We start from the raw sequence: 27,787 nt of genomic DNA on the forward strand, positions 1-27,787 counted from the left end.
TGGTCATGAGTGCGAGTGTGAGTGAGTGGTTGTGAGTGTGACTGGACATGAGTGTGAGTGTGTGTGAGTAGTAGTGAGTGCGAGTGGTCATGAGTGTGAGTGTGAGTGAGCCACCTCTCATGGTGCCGAGGTATGTCGCTTCCTAGCTCCACTACTCACCATCTAACCCCGTACGAACTCACCCCCGCGAACTCAGCCCGCGGAATATTCCGGATCGACCGCAGCGGGCTCACTCACTCCCAACTCCTGGCTGGCATCTCTTCCCGGACCCACACCATCATCGGTGTACGAATGATGGGATCCACAAGCAGTGTCCTGGTTACGTTTGAGGGCCGCACCGTCCCACGAACTATCTACTTCGAACAAATAGCGCACCGCTGCTACCCACACCGTCCCCGGGCATTGTGCTGCCTTCGCTGCCTTCAGTATGGGCACAGACAGTTCCAATGCCCTTCCGCCCAAGCCCTCTGTCCTACCTGTACGACCACCCTTGTCCACCCGAACGCTGTCCATCCCTGTACGCCCTGGTGCTTGCACTGCCAAAAGGACCACGTTACCTTCGCCGACACCTGCCCGGTCCGCAAGAAGCAGGATCAAGCCAGAGCACAGCCCTCTACAAAGGCGAAACTCCGTGACCCACCACCAAGCCATCTGTCGGGCAACAGCCCTGAAACCCCCGCAACCACTCCAAACCACTCCCCTGGCAGGCATCTTCCCTTCAGCATTCACACTGCCACCGCCAAGACCTATGCCGATGTCCTGCAAGGATCTCCACGGCCACCAGCACAATGCTCCCTGACGCCTAACACTGCCGCACCAAGACGACTCCAAGAACCTACTTCCACCCGAAGCCCATCCTCCAGTACGGATGCCGCCAGCGTCCTGAGCCAAGAACTACCAGCCTCGCGACAGCATTCAGGTGGGCCACTCCCCACTCCCTCAACTCCCCAACCCGCACCAGCACACTCCGTTACCCCCCCCCCCCCACAACAACCCGATAAATCCGATACCCTAGCCCAGCTTCAACTTGACATGCAGGCCCTTGAGACACGCATGAACCACCTCGTCTCCCTCTTTGACACCATACCACAACGCCAAGAGCCCCTGGAACAACAAATACAGGCACAAACACTGCAGATAACTCAACTCACAGCTCTAGTCACTACACTCCTACCCTTACACACCCACCCTCTGGTCTCCTACTCCAGGAAACCAGAGGCGAACGCACCCTCCCGGGATACAAAGCGATTCATGCGAGTTCTACGGATCGAACACCGCTGGTCTCAACATATATCCGAAGAGACCTCAAATTCTCAGTCCTCCAAATTCCTGATATACTCGCACAGCATCTAATTGCCGTCGAGCTCTTCCTTGCACCTACATCCCCTCCCACCATTCTCGTTAACTTCTACAACCCCCCCCAAACAGCATTCCCTTCTACCCCACCTTTTCGACTTCTTCCAAACCATCACTTCCCCGCTCCTTGTGGCAGGCGACTTCAACGCACCACACACACAGTGGGGCTACACAACCACACAAAAAGCAGGGCGTTTGCTCCGCAATCATATATACTCTCGACGCTACTCTTTGCTGAATGACTTTTTACGCCCCACTAGACAGGGTTCCTCCTGTCACAGAGACACCACACCCGACCTGACCTTCGCTCTATGCATTCCACATGTTACTTGGCACAATACTGACACATACCTACTTAGCGACCATTCCATCCTTGTCATCAACATCCCCACTCAACACCCCCGACGCTGCGCAAAGGTGCGACACACTTCATGGTCAGACTTTCGCCGGTTCTTACCCCCACCCCCATCTAACCCCTCTGACTACGCTTCATGGGTCGATGATCTCAGAAACACCCAGTCACGGCCAACACGTGAAATTTCTAATCCTACTCCCCGTGAAAACCCTGATCCTCACCTTCTACGATTTTGGAAGCGCAGAAAACGTCTCCAACGCACATTAGCTACACAACCACACAACACACAGCTCCGCGACAGAATACAAGCACTCCGCAACGACATTATCTCCCACTGCAAGACACTCGACACCGAACACTGGACACGAACATGTGACCGCTTAGACGGAACTTTACATCAAAAATCATCCTGGTACCTTCTCCGCTCCCTTCTCGGACCTCAACCTCATCCCACAACACTCTTGAACGCCTCTTCACCTCCCATACTCCAACAGAGGTTTTCACTGACCTCCAACAACTTTATTTCCCACCCTCACAATCCTCTTTAAACTCACCATATCATGGTCCAGCCCTCCCCGCACTAGACAGCCCCTTCACGCACACAGAACTTGACAAGGCACTCGCGCGTTGTAACACACGCTCTGTCCCTGGTGCAGGCAAAATCACATACAAAACTCTCAAGAACCTTCCCCCCGAAGCCAACACAGTTTTTCTTAATGTCATCAACGACGCCTGGACCTCTGGCACCCTGCCAGTCGACTAGACATCGTCCCTGGTCTCATTCATACAGAAACCCAATAAACCCTCCATGAGTAACCTCCGTCCTATTTCCCTTACCTCCTGCGCGGGCAAGCTCATGGAGCACATGGTGCTTGCCCGCCTCACTTCCCATCTTCAAGCCACCGACTATCTCCCCCACACCCTCATTGGATTTCGCCGAGCACTATCACCCAAGACCTTTTCCTTCTCCTTCAACACACTTTCTTTAACTCAAATGCCTCAGACGCTGCGCAGGTCAAAGCCTTAGTAACCGTTGACATACGCAAGGCTTTCGACTACATATCACACGACCACATCCTCACCATACTAGCTGATACGCAGTGCGGACACAGCATGCACAATTACATAAGAGCTTTCCTCTCCCACCGCTCTGCCCGTATCCGCTACCTCGACAAACCGTCTAACCCAATCCCACTCACTCGTGGCACTCCACAAGGTACCGTCCTCTCTCCCATCCTCTTTAACCTAGGCATGGTCCCACTCGCCCGAGCCTTCGCCGATATTCCCAACCTTCATTTCGTCTTCTATGCAGACGATCTCACCTTGTGGGTCACCACTGGCTCACCGGGAGAGGTCCAAACCACACTACAACATGCACTTAACACCATTTCCTCACACCTCTCCCAAGCGGGCCTGCAACCCGCTCCGGAGAAATCAGAACTTTTACTCATAACACGCAGTAAATATCAACGGACGATGAACCCCTCCATTTCCCTCACCCTTGACGGACAGCGCATCCCCCTCGTCGAATCTAGTCGCATCCTGGATATGCCACTCAACTCCAACACTTTCACCTCTGCCATCAATCAGTCCATACGCACATGCCACTCAGTAACACACTTACTGCGCCGCGTAGTTTTAAAACATCCCGGCCTCTCCGAGACACACGCCAGCCGCCTTGCTCAAGCGCTGGCTCTGAACAAATTCCTTTACTACATACCTTACTGCCCACCTACAAGTACACAACAAGACAAACTAACCCGGGCCCTCAATACACTATATAAAGCAACACTAGGACTCCCCTCTCAGGCTTCTACAGACACCCTGTACAGAACAGGCCTCTTCCACCCTCTTCAAGCCCTCCTTAACCTGCACCGGGAGAGACAAATCATCCGCTTGTCCAGTACACCAGCTGGACGGTGGATACTTTCCCAGACTCCCTACGCACCCATCTCTTTCCCAGACCCACCGCAGTCTCCGATCTATCCCCCTAACCTCCGCCTCGCACCCATTCCACGCATCATGTCCGCACACACACACGCAGGCCGCCGCCAAGCATACGCATAAAACCACAAGCCACCTTTGGACGCTGCGGCGGTGGCCTACACAGACGCCTGTCTCACGGAAACCGCGGGCTCCACAGCAGCCTTCTTCCTTCACCCTTCCCTCTCTACAACCAGCACTCACACAACCGGTCCATACACCTCCCCACCCTCCACGCTCGCCCTAGAAATACACGGGATCGCCGATGCCATCACACACTTTGCCACCCTACCCCCCGCCCCCCAATACGTTGTCTATACAGACTCGCAGGCAGGTCTGCGTGCCTTCCATGAAAGAGCCCTCCCTTTTCCTACTCGATCGGCCTTAGATGCCGCCCTCTTAGCATTAAGCCCACGACCGGTGACCCTTCGGTGGATCCCTGGTCACATGGGCACCCCCGGCAATGAGCTGGCTCACCAGCTTGCCTGCGAAACTATACACTGGGCGCAGGGGATCCCATGGACGAGCCCACCGACGGAGCAGGCGGTCAGGGCTTACAAACGTACTGTCGATGAATACTACGCGCAGCAAAAATTGGATTTAGCTGATTTACCTCCACCGCACCCATCCTTATCGATCCGTGAAGCTCGCATTCTTCGCCGAATACAGTTTAATCTCCTACATACACCAGCCAAACTTTACCTATACCGGTACAATTCCACACCTCAGTGTCCAAACTGTCCACACACATATGCAGACATAGAACACTGCCTTACACAGTGCCACGCAGCCTTCCAGTCCCTCGCCTATCCTTTCCCCCCACCCCCACCGTGGCCCATCTGGCTCGCCTCCCTCGATCTGAGACTGCAACGTGCCCTCGTCGCCTTGGCCCAGGATGTACTGAACGCCTAATAGAAAGGATGTTCGAATAAAATGTCACACCACCACCACCACCTCCCAAGCATGCAAGTTGTAACTGTTTCAGAGACAGTAAGCATGACATTGTTATATTTTAGCATTCCATTCTCACGGATACAAAACGACAAAAACATCTATACTGGTAATCTAAGTAACACTAGCAATCGACAAGGCGTCCGAGTAAACTCTTTCCAGTCGACAGACAGCATTGCATTAGTCTACGCTACAGGAGGTCTTTAACACATGTTTCAACACACAGCTTAAAGACATCAGAACATATTGGTAAAGAAGACATTTAAATTTCTGCCAGCACTTTTTGTGTTTCGAAAGGTCGAGGCCTGCTTATACAACGATGCCATCATTGGTTCAATCGTAAGTGCTGTTTTAAGTTAGCGCAGGACGAATTTAATGGGAGAAAAAGGCCATTTTCAAATCCAGAACCGAAACAGTCCGATCGGGCTACCAGCGGCTGCATTAGTTGACGAGAAAAGAGACAACATTCATGCGCTCCAACATGAAATCATGCGAGCAGTGTCGGTTCAGGGACTTTACATTGCTTCAGAAGCACTTTATTCGTCAGGAATTACACAAAGTATCCAGGCAACACTGAAGGAGATTAGTTGCTTCCTCCCAAGCGGCGGAAGTGTTCAGGTATTGGTTTGGATGGATTCATGCAATACCCGTTGTTGTGAAGGAGGTCGAGTCTGCGATAGCAGAGGCAGCCGCTTTTGCAGCCACTTGGGCATTCATCGGGCCGGCACTGGAAATAAATATGCGCTATATTACAAGGTACACAAATACGTCAGAAGGCTTGCCTTGGCAGTTATAACTGTGGCCATTCCGAAATTTGCAATGCCAGGCAGAAAAGCGATATGAAGGCTTTTCGACTGCAACTAATCAATGTTATCGGTCGTAAGAAAACCACAATTACCACCAATAGAGCTACGACAGCGCTGCTAACTTAGCGTCACATTTGTCTATCTTCTACACATGGTGCACGAAAAAGTACTCTGAATCACGCGGTAATGATTATTTAGTATGTATCAATTTACTATCAATCCTTCACTCTAACCCCAACAAATTCTGGCGCATGCTATCTAATAAACCACAAGATCGCCATTTACAACTCCTAGATGCTGATGGAGAACCAATCAAAAGCGATGACTGTGCGACCGCGCTCAACAATTACTTTACGTCAGTTTTTTCCGCTGCTAACGTTACTGCTAATGAACACATTCCAGAAATCTCACTCTCAGAAAGGCCTAAAATCGAAATTAACCCTGATGGTGTATCAAAGCTTATTGCCTCACAGAAAATGTCTACATCTGCCGGCTGCGATCAAATTAACAGTAAGCTACTAAAAATACCATTTCATTGTCTAGCCAGGTACTGCATCTAATTTTTGCGCAATCCTTAGATACCGGGGTTGTCCCTGACGATTGGAAAAAAGCTCAAATTACACCCATATTTAAAGCGGATGACCGCACGTGCCCTAACAACTATCGTCCCATTTCCCTCACTAGTATACCGCCTAAACTACTTGAGCACATTATTTTTTCCAATCTTATGACCCACCTAGAATCAGTGAACTTTTTCTATCCGAATCAACACGGCTTCCGGAAGCAGCTGTCATGTGAGACCCAGCTCGCCGAATTCACCCACGACATTCTACAATACTTAGATTACCTTGTCCAGATCGCCGCTATCTTTCTCGACTTTTCAAAAGCATTTGATCGTGTTTCCCATAATCTTCTTCTTTTTAAGTTGTTATCGCTCGGCATTCCACAAATTTGCTCTCCTGGCTAGAGCACTTCCTTAAAGGACGTAAGCAGTTCACCTGTGTTAATAACTGTCGCTCAGCTTTTATCGACGTAACATCCGGCGTACCTCAAGATGCAGGCTTATCACCTCTTTTATTCCTCATCTACATCAATGACATACCGATCAACATAAAATCTACGCTACGTTTATTCGCAGATGACTGCGTAATTTACAGCCCCATCCACGGCGCTAGCGCCATTGCCGCTCTTCAACAGGATCTAACCACTATCTCAGCGTGGTGTGACAAATGGCACATGCCTCTTAATATAAATAAATGCCAATCCATATCATTCTCCAGCAAAAACACAGTTATTGATAGCACTTACAACATAAAATCGGTCGCCGTCACCAGAACATCATCTTATAAATACCTAGGAGTACACATCACATCATCGCTGTCATGGACAACACACATTCAGACCGTTCCAAAGCATCACGCACACTTGGTTTTCTCCGGCGCAATCTAAAATCTGCATCACCTGAAGTAAAAAAGTTGGCATACATAACATTCGTACGTCCTAAATTGTAGTACGCGTCATCTGTCTGGCATCCATCACAATCGTATCTCATCTCAGACTTTGAAGCCATTCAAAATCGCGCCGCCCGTTTCATTACATCGCAGTACTCAAGAAATACTGCGTAACATTACTAAAACGATCCCTCGGCCTTCAAACAGTAGCAACTCGCCGTGTTATTTCCCGTCTATGCCTCTTTCACTCTTTCTTTTATCGCTCACCAAGACATTTCTTGCTGCAGCCACCCCCACGTACGTCATCCCGCCTAAACCACAGTAACCCAATCGCACGCATTAAAACCCGCACCGCCGCAATCATCAGTTCATTTTTTCCCGACGCCATAGTGCTCTGGAATGGCCTTCCCGACAACATAATAGCATGCTCCGATCGCCACCTTTTCCGCGTGAAACTGGCTAATCACTTCTCATAAACATATTCATAGTGCGACACCGAAGTGCCAACTGTTCTTTGTTTTCTTTTTGTATGTTTATTTCTTGCTTTTAGTTTGTATTTTATTGTACTCTTTTTGTACCCCGTGTATTTTCCCCCTTTCTTTTTTTGTGTTCTCTGCCACTACCCTCCAACCTGTATGTACGCCCCCCCTTATGTAATGCCTTCGGGCCTTTGAGGGAAAAATAAATGAATGAAATGAAATAAATGAATGAAATGAAATTTAAGTCTTGCTGGCGCCTACATTGTTGAACTTTACCGTGTTGAAAACATACCTACGCATCTAAACCAAAGTAATTGAGACAAATGTGACTTTTCTTAGACTCAACGGTTCATCACAAACATGGCAACAAATCACCAGCGAACCTTTGTCAAATGCACAACATCTAAAATGTAACAACGTTTTTAATAACCATTTTATCATCGGAAGGCCTACTGCGAAGTCATCTCCTCCTGTGATAATATACTCACTGTGTCAAGGCACCGGTAGTGTTCGCTGTAGTCCATGTCCCAGGTTTGGCTACAAAAACAGAGTTGCTTGTTAAACGCCATTGAATCTCTTGTACTGCGGATAGTCTTGCACACAGTATCTTGTTCGCTTTAAATACCTTTATCTCTACCCTCCAGCTAGTTAGTTGAAAAGCTGAGTTTCCCCTGCTGTAAGAAAATTGCACATCCATCGCTCATTAGCGTTGAGAGGAAGCAGTCTGCTAAGTGTATCTTGCTCCTTTACACAAATCAGGACTATGTTCCCTGCCGTCTGCTGAAGACGGGCATTTATTTTAGTGGTTACTTTTTTTCTGTGTTCCTTGTGTTTCCCCTATAGTAATTTATCTCTAACTTTAATGTATATCTCAGTGATACGTTGTCTGCAACTTTTTAGTGTGAAATTTACGGAAGTTCCATATAATAAATCCGTGTTTCGGCAAAAGCTGTCATGAGGTATTTACCATTTCCGAGCTTCTTACCCAACATTGATTACGAACGCTTTAGTACACAGTAAAGAACTCGTTCGATAGCTTCAAAGTTCTCCATTACTGTTTCACAACCTAGGTGAGAGAAGACACATATTTAATTGAAGTATTGCCCTATGCTGAGTGCCGGACACTTCATTTCACCCTCCTGACGAACGAGATAAACTTCAGTGGCGACTACAATGAAAGCTCCACAGACACACACGCGCCAGTCCACGCAAATAACGGTAAAATGCAGCACAAAATACTCACTCAGCAAAAGTCACCGCCACGCCGACAAGCAAAAAGAGCAGCAGAGTCCTCATGTTTGCCTCTAAAATGAAGGAATAATCTAAGTAAGGCTCCTAGAGAACAGGCTAAGTTTCTCGGTGGGCCAGCTGGTGCCTTTATACACTAAACCGTATCGGAGGGAACACGAACGTTGCCAAGTGACGACCCAGTGGCGTTTTAACAATATCCGGTCAGCATCGACCAATTGGAGTGAAGGCTCCGGAGAGAAACGAAGGGGAGAGGCGGTGTGGGGATATTGCATGCGCGGATATCCTGCTTCCGGAATTAGTCTCGCCCGATAGGCTTTTCTCCTTGGCAATTACAAGCCACGCTGCTAATCGGCTGCAGCACACAAAAGCGTCAATCAGTTCGCGGCACTTGTTTTTGCACGCTGAATATAGAGCGGGTCTTCCTGTTATTCATATTTGCTAATGAGAGCGTAATGATATCGAAGTGCGCCTTTTAGGGCGGCAACAACATCCTCGAGGAACTAATTTTACATTTGTGTGAGGCCTTCCAGTCCTCTTGAAAGGCAGAGGAGCAAAGCCCAATAGAAACTAGGTATAAGAGTGAAAATGCGCGCTCCATGCGAGAAAATAAAATTGTAAAGGGCAGGCACACAAAGAACGTGGGAATGAGCTCCAGCCCGCAACTATGCGAAAACACTAGCCGAAGAGCGCTGATAAATCAAGCTGTGTTCGTTATCGCCGATACTTGTCGTTACAGAAAACGCCTCTTGCACGTTTGATCGAACACTTTGCACTCAGTGTAGAAAAATTAAAATGTTTGCACTGTATACCAACCTGTAAATGTACAAAAAAAGTCTACAGAACATACTGAGCGACAGCTGCTGCTATGGACGACATGAGAAAAGCAGATGAAAATATCCATGAACTATTCACCCCGTGAACACTGAAGAACCAACTTTAGCTTAGCTAGGATCGACATCGTGCCTTGCTTGGCCTTTCTCGCCTGTTCAATTTATTTTATCTGATGTCAATTGTTTTGTCTAGAATTCTGTTAAAAGAAAAAAATTGTGTTAAATCGCTCAAAAATATGACAGCCGCTGGCATAAATGTGAAAAATTAGAACCTATATATCCTGACATTCACATTTGTGCTCGGAATAAACAGACCAATGTGCTAGCCCAACTACGTCCATAATAAGCCAACCTAATATAGTATCATTACCCATGTACAGCTATTGTAACAGAACCGCTCTATTAGAGACAGAACAAACCACTGGCCATACTTCGTGACTGTACGACAAGGTTTTCCTTAATTTAATCTCATTTCTTGAGCCACTAACTGTTGTTGTTCGAGAATGGACTAATCGCCTCACCGCAAAAAAAAAAGAAAACGCCTTCTGCACATTTTCGGAAAATGTAAATCAAATTGTTATATAGTCAGCAGTGAACGGTCATTTAGAGCTAACTGATATTATTAATGCGGCAAAGTACCTGAAAAAATAACCCTTATATCGGTCCTCGCATTGGCGTGACCCACAATTTTCGACTTTATATGAATGTTTTGAGGCTAATCTGGACTGAATAATATTATCACAAACGTCAATTATCAGGGCCCGCATCACCTTAGGTAGACAACTACCTACTGGAGGAGCGAAATTGATAAAAGTAGACTGTGGTCGTTTGGGACAATAACAGTTAAGACCATCATCATCATCATATTCAGCCGTACTACGTCCACTGTGCCAGTCGGCCACCCTGTCCCTCTAAACGGCTTAATCTCATTCGCCCTCCTAACTTCCCGCCGCCCCCTGCTACGGTATTTTATAATGGGTACTCAGTTGTAATGGCTACACCATGACTAAGAGGACGACTCCTTCTAAAGAGGATCGAGGAAGGAAGAGAGCGAAGCCGCATCACCGGAATTTCGGACCTGGGGCGTTATTCTTTTTTTGATTAAGCCCTGTCGTTAATGATATTCTGCGAGCTTTATAGAGTCACGAAAATAAGAGCAAGAAGGGCGTAGTAACGCAGTGTGTTAATTTCTGGCTATAAAGTTGAACAAAGAGGAATAAAATCGCAAGCAAAGGGCGATGTAAGGCCAGAATGATATAAGCGCAGACGAAATACAATGCAATAGAACATTGTTCCTCATGCAGTGCAGGCCCCATCTCAAGTGCAGAAGCAGTGAAAGCTTGAGGAGGAGCATCACTATGAGGTCCAATGTGTTTGGCAACATAATTCGCACTTCAGAACTGTCGGTCACACCGAGACGTTTCGCATGAACCCAAAAGGCACACTAAAAGAACAGTCTAAAAACAATAAAACAATGAGCTCCGGCGCTTACTCATTACAAACAGTAATCAGTAGGGCCCGGAAATTTAGGCACTAAAGAACCCCGAAATAAGCAGGCATCTAGGCTCTAAAAAATATTGAAATAGGCACTATAAAGCAAAAAAGGCGCTTTGAAGAATACTCTTTATTTATTAGTACACGATTTTTCAGTCAAGCGCAGAGCTAATGCATTCCTCAATTGAAGCACGCCACAATAAAGCACATTCTCAGGTTTTCGAACATGAAATCCTTCGGTTTCCTCTAAGCGGAGCTTTGTACATTGAAAAGCTTTTTATACTGTATACTAATGCTATTGCATATATAAATCCAAATGGTAACTTTGTAACATATGCTGGCGACACTATTGTATTTATTTCTTCCCACTCTTGCTCTAACTTAATCACTGCTTCAAATAAAATACTTCACAAACTTGGCATCTGGTCAAACAAAAATGCCCTACATGTAAATTGGACAAAAACTAAACCAGTCATCTTTCATACAAAAGGTACATATATTCCCGCTAACTACAGCTTAATATTAAACTCAATGAAAATAGATTGTTAACAAAATAAAAGTGCTCGGAGTTGTTTTTCAAAGCACACTACAGTGGGTTGAACATGACAATTTTCTGCTGCAGAAGCTTAGCAATGTCACTGGCTTGTTAAATCGTAATAGATATAACTTACCCACACCAGTCAAGTTATTAGTATATAATTCTTTGTTTCTATCACATGTTCGTTAATGTCATCTTGTCTGGGCAACCACCACTGATGCTAACCTAACTGAACTCTTTGTAGTGCAGAAAAAAATTCAGCGAATCATAGCTAACGTTTCCTATAAGGAGCACTCAAATCGCTTGTTTAAACAGTATAACATGACGCAAGTATACCTCTTATAGAAATGCATGTGGTTGAGAAAATTCTATTTTGCCTCTAGGCTGAAATAGCACAACACTAAGAGAAATTGCAAATCTGCATGAAAACGTTCTAGCGTACATCACTCGCTCTCCAGAAATCTATAGTGTTCCTCTTTCTCGAACGAAATCTGGACATCACATGCTGTGTAATACACTTCCGAGGCTACTGAATTCATATCTGTCTGGAGGCATAAACATCTGTAATCCCTCGCTAACCGACTTTAAAAAAATTATAAACTCTTGCGCTCAACATACACAATTTCAATGTTATTTTTTTTCCCTCCTGAGCAATTTCTGCAAAACGTTTGTTTATGTATGTGTTATTTGTTACGCATGTTTGTGGATCACCCACAAAATCATATCTTCCAATGTGTGTGCGATCGATTATTGTTTTAATTTATCAAGTTTTTGTTAAATTTGTCAGGTTGTTTAACTTATTAAGCTGACTAATTTTGTATGTTAAGTGTTATACGAAACTGTGCATGTGTTTCTTCTGCTGCTGCCATTGTACTGGGACTGAGGGCCTTTCAAGCTGCTTTATGCAGCTTTAGCCTCAGTTTCCATCTTTTTCTTTAAATGGAAAATAAATCAAAGCAATCTTTTTATGTCTGCTGTTGAGTGTTGCTCGCTATTACTTTGTTCACTGATCATTTATAACCGAGTTTCATGTTATCATCTCCTGTTGCTGTTTTAAAAAATGTGTACATTGGGCCTATACTAGCTTCGGCTATTGTCCCAGCAGATTTTTCAGACCTAGCTTTGTATATCCGTGAAAGACATGAGAGCGCAAAAACGGCAACACGGACGAGTAAGGGAACAGGACGAGCGCTTACTCGTCCGTGTTGCCGTTTTGCGCTCTCATGTCTTTCACGAATATGTACCAACAAGCCCAGCTTCAAGTACTTCTTTTGTATATCTGATGTGAAAATAAAGAAATAAAAGAAAGAAAGAAAAAAATAAGCAAAATTCTGTGCTCAACGCTGTCGTACACATTTGGAATATTCAATACAATTGAGGCCTGTTTAATGCTACTTTAATTCGGCTCTCCGACGAGACTGAGTTCCCGTAGTGAGCAATTGCAGAAGCATTCGAAATAAGGTTGATGCGTTGCCAGTCTTCTGGGCTGCGCAAAGACAGACATAACGTTTTGTACAGAATCATGGTTGGATGCATCAGTTCCTGATAGCGAGGCGTTGCCGAAAGAATTGACTGTTTATCGAAAGGGAAATCCCGCTTCAGCGTGGGCGTTGTTCTGCTGGTGCATTCTTCTTTAAGATGATCGCTACTAGGATTCTATTGCAAACCATGCTGAATGAATATAGCGTACACTCAAGCTAGATGAAAAACCCTCTAATGCTATCGGATCATTTTATCACCAACCAATGTTCGAATCTGAGCACATTGCAATCGCTTTAAGAAGTTTCTAAGAAACATGAGTGGTTCGCGGGTGGTTTAAATATCCAGGATTTTCATTGGTGTGATGGAATGTGTGTAACCAGCACAGGTAGTGGCATCAACACAAAAATGAAGAGTATTATAGATACTTCTCGCTTACTACAGTACGTTCGGGAACCAACTAGGGCTACATTGTTTCAGATTTTTTCTTTTACAACTCTCCGGATGGAGTTAATGCTGCAGTCTTGTAATGCAATCTTCACTTTTAAACTTCTATGATCGCTGCATTCAATCAAACTGGGATCTCTTTGCAGCTGAGGTTGACCCTCTAACAAACAAATATACTCCAGTCCGCAACATCGTCCAGAACTGGCACGCGCCATGGTACAACGCCCATATCAAAAATTACAAAACAAGAAAAAACGGCTGCATTGCACCGCAAAACTTTCACCAGCTACTTAGCGCTGGGCTGCTTGCAAAGCTGCCCCCAAAACTTACATAACTGCCCTAAAAATGCCAAAGACCATTTGGCAATTTCCTCGCTGGCGTCCCAGAACCCTCCTCGCAGCGCCGCCCCTCCTCCTCCTGTTTTTCTCCCTTCTCCTCTTTCTTTCTTTCACGGCTGTTGCGCTCTTCTGTCTATTCCTCCGGCGAGTCTGCCTCCGCGCACCGCCGCCGCGAATCTGCGCGTCTTCTGGACCGCGGCCTGGTCAGCGCGCCTCTCAATGTGCTGACGCATGAGCACGTAGGTGGTGGTGGAAACGTTTATTGCCAATGATGTAAATCGTAGGGGCGACTGGTTTGCCGCAAAAGTTTGCATGATGACGAGAATTGGTCTGGGTATCGGGCATGCAGCAGTATTGGGTATTGAGCAGTCCGGGTTTGTAGTTGTCGCCAATGTGCAGCCTGCGCTATGGTGAGGGACGGAGCAGGGGGTGCGTATTCCCTTCCTTTGTCTCGGTAATACGAGAGAATATCACGGAAGGAGACCGGGTAGTGCGCGGGCCGCGGGCGAACGGACCGTCGTGTGAATCGCCCTTTAACGCCATTTTAAGTACGTGCGCAGTCGCCTTCTTTCAGCGAGGAACGTGCCGGCCACACAAATGGCTCGAAGGGCAACGCGAAAATCGCGAGCCGGCCGTCCTAGAAGCTCGCCAGGAGCAGAACAGCTGTGAAAGAAAATACGAGCAGAATCGCTTTATTAAGGCGAAATCCTTTAATGCCTCATACTGTCGTGAGCATGCAGGGAATGCTAGCAAATGTGTTCGAGTTCCGGCGAAGAAAAAAAAAACTTTATTGAGACTGGGAATCGAACCAGGGCGTTTGGCACTTCAAGGGTAGTCGCTGCCATTCCGTCACGAACACGGTTTGAGCAAGAATAAAGGCAGATCTAGTGAACGCAGGGGTTTCGTGAGTGAAATAAAACAAATAAAAAAATGCAAATATGAAAAGAAACAAAATAATAAAGAAATTAAACTATAAAGCATGAAAAATATTAAAAAAAACACAGACAGCGCGGTCCAGAAGACGCGCAGATTCGCGGTGCGCGGAGGCAGACTCGCCGGAGGAATAGACCGAAGAGCGCAACAGCTGCGAAAGAAAAAAAGAGGAGGAGGACGGGCGGCGCTGCCAGAAGGGTTCTGGGACGCCAGTGAGGAAATTGCCGACCATTTCCTATCTAACACCTTACCAGAAATGCTATAAACAAATCCTATGGCTATTGCTACAAGCGAACAATCCTATTGCTTTGAATGACCCGCGTGGTGATCAAATTGATAATACCTGTGCTACTGCATTAAACGATTCCTTTGTTAATATTTTTTTATCCCACAGCCGCACCCGTCTTCCTGCTGTACTACATCATCATGATTACTCGATGAAGCCCGCCCCCCCCTGACTGTTGACCCAGCCAGTGTTGCTCGGCTAATTAATACTCTTGAAGATCATTCCAGTCCGGGATACTTCCTCGTTAATGCTAAATTCTTAAAAAATACTCGTGTCTATAGCTCAGTTAGTTTAACTCATATATTTTAACAGTCAGTGGACACAGGCACACTACCTCAACAATGAAAAATCGGGAAGGTCGTTACACTTCACAAGTCTGGGAGCAAGAATTCTGCTGCTAATTATAGCTCCATATCTATCACTAGCACACGCTGTAAACTGGTCGAGCATATCATATTCACTACACTTGTGAACTATCTCGTAGGCAATTCATTTTCCTCCTCTGTGCCATATGGTTTCCGAAAATCATATTCATGTGACACTCAACTAATTTCTTTCACAAACAGCTTGCAACATATACTTGACAGGTCATCAGTCGCTGATTGCATTTTTTAGACTTTTCAAAAGATTGGAAAAGGTTTGCCATTACTTGCTTGTTTATAAATTACGTCACCTCAATATAGAAAACTTGTTCAAATGGATTGAATGCTTTCTGGTTAATCGTTCCTAATTTGTCGCTGCTAACGGTTACAACTTCCCTTTTGTTAATGTACTTTCTGGTGTTCCACAGGGTTCCGTTTTCGGATCATTACTGTTCTTAATTTATATCAGTGATCTTCCTTCTCATGTGTCCTCTAACATACATTTATTCGACGGCGACTTTGTGATTTTTCGCGAGATTAAGAGCGATAATGATATTAATATCCTATAGGGCGACATTACGGCTATAGTTACGAGGGGGTACCCAAAAGAAACCGGACTAAATTTTTTGGTCGGCAAAGGTTCTGTGGTACCGCGTTTTGCCACTAGGAGCGCATAGAACGAACATTCCAGAGTCAGTAAGCCGAGTGCCGTCGTTGAAGGAGGTCAGACTAGTTTAGGCAGAGTTTTAGAGTGACGACTGTTTTGTTTGAATGTCGTTTTTGCAATGGCTGATTTTCGTGAACAGCGTGCGCAGGTGAAATTCTGATTTTTGCTCGGAAAAAGTTGAATGGAAACTCTTGAAATATTAAGAAAGACGTACAAGGACGATGCTATGGGGACAACTCAAGTGTTCCTGAATCGAATCCTGAATCAAAGTAACACTCATGCCAATGGAAAACTTCAAATTCACCTCGCCTCAAGAAAGCTCGTCAGGTGAAACCAAACCTCAAAACAATGCTGATTTGTTTTTTCGACGTGAGAGGAGTCGTCCATTGAGAATTTTTTCCGCATGGTCAGACAGTTAGCCGGGCTTTCTACTTGGATGTTTTGAAAAGATTGGGCAACAGTGTGCGGTGGAAGCGGCCAGATTTGTGGCGGTCGAGTGACTGGTTTTTCCATCATGTCAATGCCCCTGCACACACAGCCCTGTCTCTACGACAATTTTGGACCAAAAATGGCATGACCCTTATTCCTCAACCCTCATACTCTCCCGACCTTGCCCCGTGCTACTTTCTTTGTTTCCTACAAATGAAAAAATAGGTGAATGGAAAGCGTTTCGCTGATGTTGCTGAGGTGAAGAAAAAAACGACGGAGGCACTACCAAGCATCACAAAAGATGAATTTAAACAATGTTTTGAAAAATGGAATGAAAGATTCGACAAGCGTATCATTGCAAGTGGGGAATACTTTGAAGGAGATTGAAGGTCTGTGCTTAAAATGTGAACAAATAAGTTCAAACGAAAATAAGTCCGGTTTCTTTTGGGTACCCCCTCGTAATCAGTGCAATCTGTGGCTAATGAAACTAAATTTTAACAAATGGAAGGTCGTGCGTGTATCCCGTTCTGCCAATCTGTCTTCCGTATTCTATTCGAATGACATTCCAGTTCGAAGCGTCCATTCTAATAAATACCTAGGCATTCACATTACATCTAACCTATCTTGGAGGCTTCACATAGATTACATATCCAATAACGCTAACAAAAGTTTAGGTTATCTGCGACGTAATCTTTCTCGCGCACCTTCTTTGAAATCAGTTCTTCATAAAACATTAATACGTCCGAAGCTAGAATATTAAACAGCAGTCTTGGATCCTAGCGATGACTACTTAATTACTTTCACTTGAACGTGTTAAAAATAATCCGCGCGCTTCATTCTTTCTAACTATAACCGAGGAGCTAGTATAAGGAAAATGAAAGCTAACCTTAGTCTTCAGTCATTGGCTTCGCGACTAAAATTTGTCGGCTAACCTATTTCACATGTTATATTGACACATGCCTTCCTTAGAAGATGAGGAAGAACGCAACGGGGCATTGGAGAAAGACGAAGTGACTCTGCTCCGTCTCGTGCTGACCTGACTGGCTGCCGGTGTTCCTCGGCGCAGGAGACTTCTTTGTAACGTTACGTTACAAATCTGGTGGAGGCAGTGCCGGGTACGCTTCCAGCGCATAATCTACCTCTCACTACGGAGCTTACTCCGGTACACCAGCGCCTCGGCCGCCGCCTACGTGGAGAGCCCCCGGAATTTGGACCCCTTCCGGCCGCTACCAGGTCGACGCAGCCTCGGGCCCCTGTAACACCTGCGGCAATGACATCTGAGAGTAGGCTTCCCGCAAACATCCTCTGCCATCAGCCTCGAACACCACCGTCTTTTCATGGGGACGTGTTCGAGGACGCCGAGGACTGGCTTGAGGCCTTCGAGCGTGTGGCACGTTATAACGGGTGGACCGATGAGCGTAAGCTCCACAACGTCTACTTTGCTCTTGAAGAGTCGGCGCGGACATGGTTTGAAAACCATGAGGCTTCCTTTCCATCCTGGGAAGCCTTCTGTCGTGACTTGAAGACCACTTTTCCAAGCGCCGACCGCCGGGAGCGAGCAGAAGCTGCGCTGCACTCGCGGAACCAGCGCCAAAACGAGAGCGTGCGCATGTTTTACGAAGACATGACGCGTCTTTTCAAGCGCGCAGACCCACAGATGCCAGAAGACAAGAAGCTGCGCCACCTGATGCGAGGCGTGAAGCAAGAACTTTTCGCAGGACTAGTGCGCAGCCCACCGCGCACTGTTGCGGAGTTCCTCAGTGAGGCTACCACCATGGAGACGACGCTGCAACACCGGGCTCGTCAATACAATCGCGACGTGAACATCATTGGGTCCGACGCACTACCTATGCAGGGCGGAAGCGATATGGATGCACTACGCAACCTCGTCCGTGCTGTCGTGCGAGAAGAACTGCAAGCACTCCGGATGCCTTGCAACACGCCGCCCTTTCCATCACTAGCTGAAGTCGTCCGGGACGAGGTGCGTATGGCAGCTGAGCGAGTTCCTGACGTTTCCTACCAGCTCGACGCGAGACCCACCTACGCGTCCGTCCTACGTAGGGCTCCCACGCAAGACAACAGTATCAATACCGCAGCTCCAGCAATGGAGCCGCAGGGTCCTCCTCGCTACACCCCTGCGCCAACCTATCAGCGACCCCGTAAGAGTCAAGTATGGCGGGCCCGCGACCGTCGGCCCCACTGCTTCCATTGCGGTGAAGCAGGTCACCTCTACCGGGCGTGCCCGTACCGCCGCGTCGGCTTGCGCGGTTTCGCACCGGACGACCCCTGCCCTCAAAATGGCGAGCGGCCTACTGAAATCGAAAGCCACCTTGCTGCGCAACAGCATCCTGTTACGTCCGGCTACCAAGAACGTCGGTCTACGTCCCCAACAAGTTACCGTTCCTCAAGTCCGAGCTATCCCCGACGCCGACGCTCTCCCAGCCCTCGCCGGGAAAACTAATGTCAGCGGCCTTCGGAGGCAGGGTCGCTGATGTCGCGAAATGTGAAGATCCTCCGTCCTCGTCACGCCGGCTCGACGAGATTTCGCTGGGGTCAGGTAGCAACAGCATCCGACGGGCTACCTTCGACCGATACGACGACATTCCGCTTGGGACAGGTGGCGACAGCATCCGACACACTACCTCCGATTTGCGCGTAAAGATTGATGGAGCCGATGTAACGGCGTTACTAGACACCGGTGCAGATTACTCGGTAATGAGCCACGGCCTCGCCCGCGAATTGAAGAAAGTTTCGACGCACTGGTCCGGCCCGAAAATTCGCACGGCGGGAAGTCACTTGATTACCCCTGTAGGCAAGTGCACAGCGCGTGTCGGCATCCGGGGTTTTGTGTATGTCGGAGAATTCGTCGTACTTCGCGAGTGTTCCAAAGACTTAATCCTTGGCCTAGACTTCCTGCAGACTAACGGCGCTGTCATTGACCTGAAAGAAGCGCGTGTGACGTTCTCGACGAAACGGGCCGTGGAGCGCATTGAAATCGAGGATCCGGAACTCAACGTTCTGCGTATTGTCGACGATGATGTGAGGGTGCCAGCACGGTCTAGTGTGCTTGTTCTTGTGCGTCATGACTTGTTTCACGACTACGAGGGCATCGCGGATGGGCACCTCCCGCTACTTCTCGAGAAGGAGATAGCCGTTGCTCGAGGACTCGTTCAACTCCATAACGGTTGTGCTACTGTCCTCCTGACGAATTTTGCTAAGGAGATGCGGCACCTCGCCAAGGAAACGGCTGTTGCCTTCCTTCACGACGTTACTGCCTCGCCTCGTTTATGCACCGCCGGGGCCAACCCTCAAGAGGAGGCTACGTCTTGCAGTCTCCTTCAAACCGTTAAAATTAGCCCGGACTTGACGCCCGATCAAAGGAATCTTCTTTCGGCTCTTCTGACTGATTTCGCAGACTGCTTCGCCACTGGCTCCAAGGTCGGTCGTACTCCTGTCGCCAAGCACCGCATCATAACCGATGAGGCCACGTTACCGGTATGCCAACGCCCGTACCGGGTTTCTCCTAAGGAACGTGAAGCCATTCAAACGCAAGTGAATGAGATGCTTGCGGACGACGTAATCCAGCCTTCGACGAGCCCATGGGCGTCGCCTGTAGTCCTCGTCAAGAAGAAAGATGGCACCCTGAGATTCTGTGTCGATTACCGGAAACTAAACAACGTGACCAAAAAGGACGTCTATCCGCTCCCCAGGATTGATGATGCCCTCGACCGTCTACGCGATGCCAGGTACTTCTCCTCATTAGACCTCAAAAGCGGATACTGGCAAATCGAGGTGGATCAGAGAGACCGAGAGAAGACTGCATTTGTGACGCCCGACGGCCTATACGAGTTTAAGGTGCTTCCGTTTGGTCTTTGCTCTGCGCCGGCCACGTTCCAACGTATGATGGACACGGTTTTATCAGGTCTGAAGTGGCAGTCGTGCTTAGTGTACTTAGATGATGTCGTCGTTTTCTCGCCTACTTTCGAGCAACACCTGGACCGGTTGCGCATTGTGCTTCAAGCACTCAAAGGCGCACAACTAACGATCAAGCCGGAGAAATGCCATTTCGCTTTCAAAGAACTTCGCTTTCTCGGCCATGTTGTCAGTGCACAGGGCGTTCTCCCTGATCCCGACAAGACTACCGCAGTGTCAAGTTTTCCACGTCCCCGCGATAAAAAGGCACTTCGGCGATTTCTGGGCCTTTGCTCTTACTACCGACGCTTCGTCCAAGATTTCTCCAAGATAGCTGAACCATTGACAGCACTAACCAGAGAAGACATACCCTTCCTGTGGGGAGGCGATCAAGAACAAGCTTTCCAGGAGCTCCGAAGCCGCCTCCACAGGCCCCCCATACTCGCCCATTTCGATGAAAACGCAGCAACTGACGTCCACACTGATGCCAGCAACGTTGGCCTTGGGGCTGTACTTATCCAGTGGCAAGATGGCGTAGAACGAGTTATAGCTTACGCGAGTCGAACACTATCCCGATCGGAGGCGAACTATTCAACGACCGAGAAGGAATATCTTGCGGTCATCTGGGCCATAAGCAAGTTTCGACCATACCTGTATGGACGACCCTTCCGTATTGTCAGCGACCATCATTCGCTGTGCTGGCTGGCCAGCCTCAGAGACCCGTCTGGACGCTTGGCTCGATGGAGCCTTCGTCTTCAAGAGTATGATGTTACCGTTGTTTATAAGTCGGGACTTAAACACCAAGACGCAGATTGCTTATCACGCGCGCCCTTAGACTCCGCTGCAGTGGAAAACGCCGACGATTTTCCCTTCATTGGGGCCATTACTCAATCCCATATGGCTGACCTTCAACGCAAGGACCAGGAGCTGGCGCCGCTCATCGAGTATCTAGAAGGCCGCGGTGGTCGGGTACCGCCTGTTTTTCGTCGTGGCTTGCAGTCATACACTTTACGAAGTGGGGTTCTCTACAAGCGCAATTTTGAAAGAGCACAAGAGACATTTCTGCTCGTAGTACCTATGGACCTACGGCCTGACATCTTGAGCGCTTGTCACGACGAACCATCCGCCGGCCACTTGGGAGTTAGTCGCACGTTTGCCAGAATTCTGGCGAAGTATTATTGGCCGAAATTATTACCTTCAGTACGATCCTATGTTAAAACCTGCCGTGACTGTCAACGTCGAAAATCTCCCCCCATGAAACCAGCCGGATTTCTTCAACCTATTGCTCCACCGAAAACTCCTTTCCAACAAGTGGGAATGGATCTTCTTGGCCCTTTTCCAAAGTCAACTAATGGAAAGCGTTGGATTGTTTTCGCGACGGATTACCTGACCCGGTATTCTGAGACCGCGTCGCTCACAAATGGAACTGCCACCGAAGTCGCCGCATTCTTTGTTCACGACGTCGTATTGCGCCATGGCGCCCCGGCTATTATTATTACCGACCGTGGGGCAGCTTTTACGGCCCGCCTGACTAAGGCAGTGCTGAATCTTACACACACTAGCCATAGACGGGCCACGGCGTACCACCCGCAGACTAACGGCCTGGTGGAACGGCTAAACAGAACTCTGGCCGACATGCTGTCCATGTACGTGGATATAGAGCATAAGACCTGGGATCAAATTCTCCCATACGCCACGTTCGCATACAATACGGCACTTCAAGAGACGACGCGGATTACTCCCTTCGAGCTTGTCTTCGGCCGCCGAGTGACCACTCCCCTGGATACGATGTTGCCCGTATACCCCGACTGCGAAAGTGAACTTGATGTGGACGTCGCTAGTTTTGCTCAGCGTGCAGAAGAAGCGCGGCAGCTGGCACGGCAGCGCATATACCTACAACAGCAACTAGACGCTGATCGCTACAACCAGGGACGGCGCTTCGTTTCCTACGAGCCTGGAGACTATGTATGGATTTGGACACCCGTTCGCCATCGCGGACTGTCTGAAAAATTACTGCGCCGGTACTTCGGGCCATACCGTGTCCTCCGCCGCATCAGTGACGTTACTTACGAAGTAGAATCTGCCACCCGAGACCCCTCAAGCCGCAGACGACGCACGCTCACTGACGTTGTACACGTCGTCCGAATGAAACCCTACCACAGCCGCCCTGCTGACCGAGCTGGAGACTGATAGTGCCCCGTTTTGTGTTGTGCTCCTCCTGTACCAACCTAGCCCACTATCTGTCAGCCCGTAGCTCACCAGTATGCTCCTAGTCGGCCGCATCGAGGCGATGCTGCAAACAAGGGGGGCAATGACACATGCCTTCCTTAGAAGATGAGGAAGAACGCAACGGGCCATTGGAGAAAGACGAAGTGACTCTGCTCCGTCTCGTGCTGACCTGACTGGCTGCCGGTGTTCCTCGGCGCAGGAGACTTCTTTGTAACGTTACGTTACAATATTATCACTCCAGCCTACAATAATTTCTTTCATAGACCCTATTACTTATCACGCCGCATTGATCATCCCCACAAAGTTGCCATCCGCTTATGCAAAAGAGTTTCTTTCCTAAGCTCATTTGTTCCCCGTACTTGTAAAGAATGGAACGATCTTCCTGATAAAATTGTAACTAGCACTGACGTAACTAACTTTCTCAAAGCTTTGGCTGGTGTTGTATAAACTGTGACAATATTGTTCAGCATTAATGTATGTTTTGTCTTAGCTAACATTGCATACAAAGGATTGATCTTTTGTGTATCCGTTTCTTTTTCCTCCATTGTTTGGCCTATATTTTTTGCCCCGTCCCCTGTCCAATGCCTGCAAGACCCTGAGGGTAAAATAAATAAATAAATAAATAAATAAATAAATAAATAAATAAATAAATAAATAAACTTACGATAATTCTTATGCCTGCCCGTATTTAGGCTTCCTTGAGCGTCGAAATACGGTAACAGGATCGACGCTTGTACTAATAGAGTTTCATGCTGAAATTGAGTTTTTATTATTTCAAGTTATACAAACCATCAAAACAGTTATATGTTATTAATTAAGTTATAAGTTATGACAGTTTATACAGACATTTACACAAACTGCAACTGCACTTGGATAAACGTGTACAGGTACATAGTTAAGGGGAGTCCCCCCAGGTGGAGTAGATTTGTAATAAGGATGTGCATCCTTATTACATGGATGTATTATTGTATGGCTGAGCATGGGCATCCACCCATGCTCAGCCACACGGCGACAATTAAGGGAAAGCTGTTCAGCTTCCACACGAAATGTGTACTTGAACAAAAATTCTCACTTGGCCGGGGGAGGGTGGGGGGTAAGGCGAGAGCGAATCGATCGATAACTCGAAGTAGGAACAGATCTTCAAACAGTCGACGAGCACCATTCCCACTAAGAAAACGGCCTACCATATTGTCACCTAGAAGAGGTAAAGCGTTTAAGAGCTTTAGTGGACACACAAGCACTAGCAGGGCAGGCAGAGCTCAGGTAACTCGCCTACGTGCGTGCGGCAAAACGAGGATTACAGGCGCGCCCGAGTGAGCCTAGTCCGACCCCATTGGGGCGCTAGTAAGCGACCAACACTATGGCATTGCCTCTCCCCCCTTTAAAAGGTATCGACCGATAGCGCAGAGTGAGGAAAGGAGAGGCGTATTCACGGTGGGCTTGAACAGAGTCCCTGGCGGCCTTCTTGGCAAAAGAAATGCAGCCGAGCGTCATAACCACTAAGGCACCACACCGGGTTTTCTTTATTATGATCAGATTTTATAGGTATATGCAAAGGCCACATGGTGATCACTGATGCCTACAATAACATGCACAGCATTAACTCCATCCGGAGAGTAGTAAAAGAAAAGATGTAAAACGATTGTAGCCCTAGTTGGTTCCCGAACGTACTGTAATAAGCCGGAAGTATCTACAATGCTCTTCATTTTTGTGTTGATGCCACTACCTGCACTGGTTACACACATGCCATCACACCAATGAAAATCCGGCAAATTGAAATCACCCGCGAACACTCAGGCTTGTTGGGAACTTCTTAAATAATTTCTTAAAACAATTGCAACGTGCTCAGATCTGAACTGGGTTGGCGATAAAATGACCCGATAGCATATGAGCCTTTTTCGTCTAGCTTGAGTGTGCACCATATTCGTTGAACATAGTTGCAGTCGAATCCTAGTAGCGATGATCTTAAAAAAGAATGCAACAGCAGAACAACACCCCCGCCAAAGCGGGATCTGCCTTGGGATAAACAGTGAATTCTTTCGGGAACACTTTGCTATTACGAACTTATGCATGCAACCACGATTCTGTACTGAAGGTTATGTCTGTCTTTACGGACCCCAGAAGACTGGCAAGGCATCACCCTTATTTAGAATGCTTCTGCAATTGACCACTAGGAGAACTCAGTCTCGTCGGAGAGCCGAATTAAGGTTGCCTTGAAAGAGAACGAGGTGTCAATTTCATTGGATAATACAAATTCGTACGACAGCCTTGAGCACAGAATTTTGCTCCATAAACTAGCTGACCTCCAACCTTCTTCATACCTTTTAGAGTGGATAATAAAGTTCTCAAACTACAGGTATTTCTTTTGGACCGGTGATAATTACAATTCCAGCACATACATGTACGCCCAGTCGACAGATATGCCTCTAGGTTTGGTGCTCTTGCAGTTACTGTTTAATATAACCATGCGCAATATTCCTGTTCACCGGGATATCAAAGTCTATCTGTGCGCGGAGGACATAGCATTATTCGCTTCTGCTAAGGATGTTAAAACTGTGCTCGCCTGCACGCAATGAAAGTTTGGGTGGAGAGTCTAAGGTTCGTTTTTAATTTAAATAAGAGATCAACTACTTTTCCAACCGGCATCCCCTCTTTACATCTCCTTGCTTTTTCGCTCCACCTCAGTCCCACAGGTTGATTAGGTGAAATACCTCGTATTGTCTACGGTCCGCAGTTAGGCTGGCAACTGCAAATTAAAATCAACGTTCTTAGAGGTGAGCGCGCTCTTGGCAGGTTGGTGCGAACCAGTCACAAAAGATTCGACATGCGCCCTGACACTTTGCTCTTACTTTATAAATCTCATCGAAGTCTGCTACTCAAATTCGGTTGTATTCTCTTCTCTGGAGGGTCAAGATACATTCTACGACCTTTGTGCCTTAAAAAACAGTGGAAAATCAAGTGTTCCTCTTCGGGACACAGTATTGATTTAAAATTCTCGGTTTCAACTTAGAAACCGTTTCAAACGTTTAAACCGTTTCAACCGTTTTAAACTCGAAACACGTAGAAATGTAAATCACACGCGTAAACTTGCTGAACTACATACCCGAGATGCAAGCTACACAACAAGGTATGCGGAGGCATTGATAGTACCGACCCCACGATTAAATTCAGGTAGAGAACGCCTGCACATCACTCTTCCTTCCCTGCTAAATGCGTATGTATATAATAATTTTGACCTTTTCAGATCGTCAAACAGGTCTTTTCGTGCTCTGTATGCAAGCATGTAGGATTTTAGTTTTGTGTTGTTTTTCCTTTGCTGCCAGTACCTATGTTTACCCAATGTGAATATTGTGTCACTATAGTATAAAGTTGTTTCGTTTTCTCTTGTACCGGCTCATTACTGTATTCCTGCTATCACACTGCGCAACTGCCTTTTGCCTTAAAAGTCTTGCTGCCAAGCTGCTGCCAAGCAAGAGGGGGCTGCGACATAGTCAAGCTGTCTCTCACAACTTTTTCTGCGCCTCCGCTGTCCGTATCTTTACAAGGCAGAAATAAAGAATTTGAGCTTAAAACTAATCGAATGTATTATAGAGCTTTGGAACCTACTCCTGGATCAGCTAGCCATATATTAACGATGAACCAAACTCTGTTTTTTAGTATTCATTGGCCTAGGTATAAAGTCGTACAGATATTGAACGGCAGTTGCCTCCTGTCGAAAACTTGAGAAGCAATCAGCTATTCAGAACAGATTAACAATCTACGGACTGATGCTGTGGTGTTCTCTGACTACGCCACCCCAAGGAATGCTCAGACTTTGCCATCTGTTGTGTTAAAAGGGCTAGTACAGGAGTATCTGAATTCTCCTACTCGCACTGATGTTTTCAAAGATGCTTTTCTGTAAAATGAGGAGGCAGCTATTGGCACATATTCAAGGGCTCTTCATTTTAATTATTCTTTCGCGCCTCTTATCATACGTCCAGTTTTGTTGACGGATTTCGACGCGTTGAGTTGGCCTTAGAAAAGATCCCTTGCATTTTTTTAGCTTTTGGCCTTCCCTTGGAGTCTCCGCTCAGGGCAATGCGAAGTGTCCATAAGGCTCTTGCGCTGTAGAATACCACAATTAAATATTTATTTGTGTCGATCTTGGTTCTCTCTTTTGAACCATTGTGACTGATGTGGTGAAATTGAGTTACTTCATTGTTTCTCCTATCCTGTCGACGACTTGCTTCTCTGCAAAGAACTTATTCTGAGATCCCTTTCGCTCGTTTTGGGTTTCCTCTTTGTCTTCTAGTTTTCCACTGCTTGGGGTAAGCGCCACGGGATGTGTCCAAAAACAGTGAGCGATTCTCTTCATGACTACAACATAGCCTCGGAGACATTTCTTTGTTAGCTACAATGTTTTAAATTATTTAGAATTAAGTCTAGATTTCACTAATCATTATAACTTGATTACGTCAATGTGCTTTTTTATTCGTTCAATTTCCAACGCACCCTGGTCAAGTCCCCACTGTGAAACTGTGCCACTACACCAGATGCCAACAATAACAAATGAATATTGTAACTCGCCAGAACTTCACATCAATATTCATGGGGGCTAGCCGAGGCCAACTGAAATCGACTATGCTAGCCATTTAAAGGCAAATTTAAATTTTCCAAAACATATAGTCACCTACGGTGCTTAATCGACCCTAACAAAATTAAGAGGGGAGGCACAGTGAGAATTTAACTAGGGCCAATAGAGAGGAAAGAAGAATTTTGGATGTCGCTGCAGGACAAATATTCGGCTCTAACTGAGGGAGACGTTCTTAACGTCGTGAGAATTGATGGTGATGTCACAGCTATTATTACGGAGTGTGCAGCAGAAGTAGGCGATAGGATGGTTCGAGAGAATACCTGCAATTTATCTGAGGAGACGAGAAATATGATTAAGAAACACCACATCATGAAAACGTATAACCCTACGGACAGAATAGAACTGGCAGAGCTATCAAAGTTAATAAACAAGCGCATAGTAGACGACATAAGAAAGTTTAACATGGATAAAGTTACGCATGCTCTAAAGAAAGGAGGGAGCCAGAAAGCATTGGAGAGAAAACAAGGCACAGGTAAAAACCAGATGTGTGCACTGGGAGACAAAGAGAACAATGTCATTTGCAATAAGGGTAAGATAGTTAAAGTAGCCGAATTGTGCTATACGCCAGGGCCATGTTA

General features: G+C 46.9%; 1 long non-coding RNA gene across 2 annotated transcripts in view; it reads right to left on the bottom strand.

Annotated features, from left to right (window-relative positions):
• The window catches only part of LOC149361895 (uncharacterized), a 44,290-nt gene extending 35,460 nt beyond the window's left edge, over positions 1-8,830 (bottom strand). Inside the window, exons 1-3 of one of the 2 annotated variants that reach the window (XR_016288974.1) lie at positions 8,625-8,830; positions 7,870-7,918; positions 5,166-5,372 (exon numbers count right to left, since the gene is read on the bottom strand). This is a non-coding gene — a long non-coding RNA (uncharacterized LOC149361895). Of the gene's footprint in view, positions 1-5,165; positions 5,373-7,869; positions 7,919-8,624 lie in introns of those variants that run through there. The other variant, XR_016288975.1, reaches the window with a different exon arrangement.
• Between the last annotated feature and the right edge of the window lie 18,957 nt (positions 8,831-27,787).

The sequence above is a fragment of the Amblyomma mixtum genome, chromosome 2 (assembly GCF_055824585.1).
Source record: "Amblyomma mixtum isolate Tamu chromosome 2, ASM5582458v1, whole genome shotgun sequence".
Taxonomy (NCBI): domain Eukaryota; kingdom Metazoa; phylum Arthropoda; class Arachnida; order Ixodida; family Ixodidae; genus Amblyomma; species Amblyomma mixtum.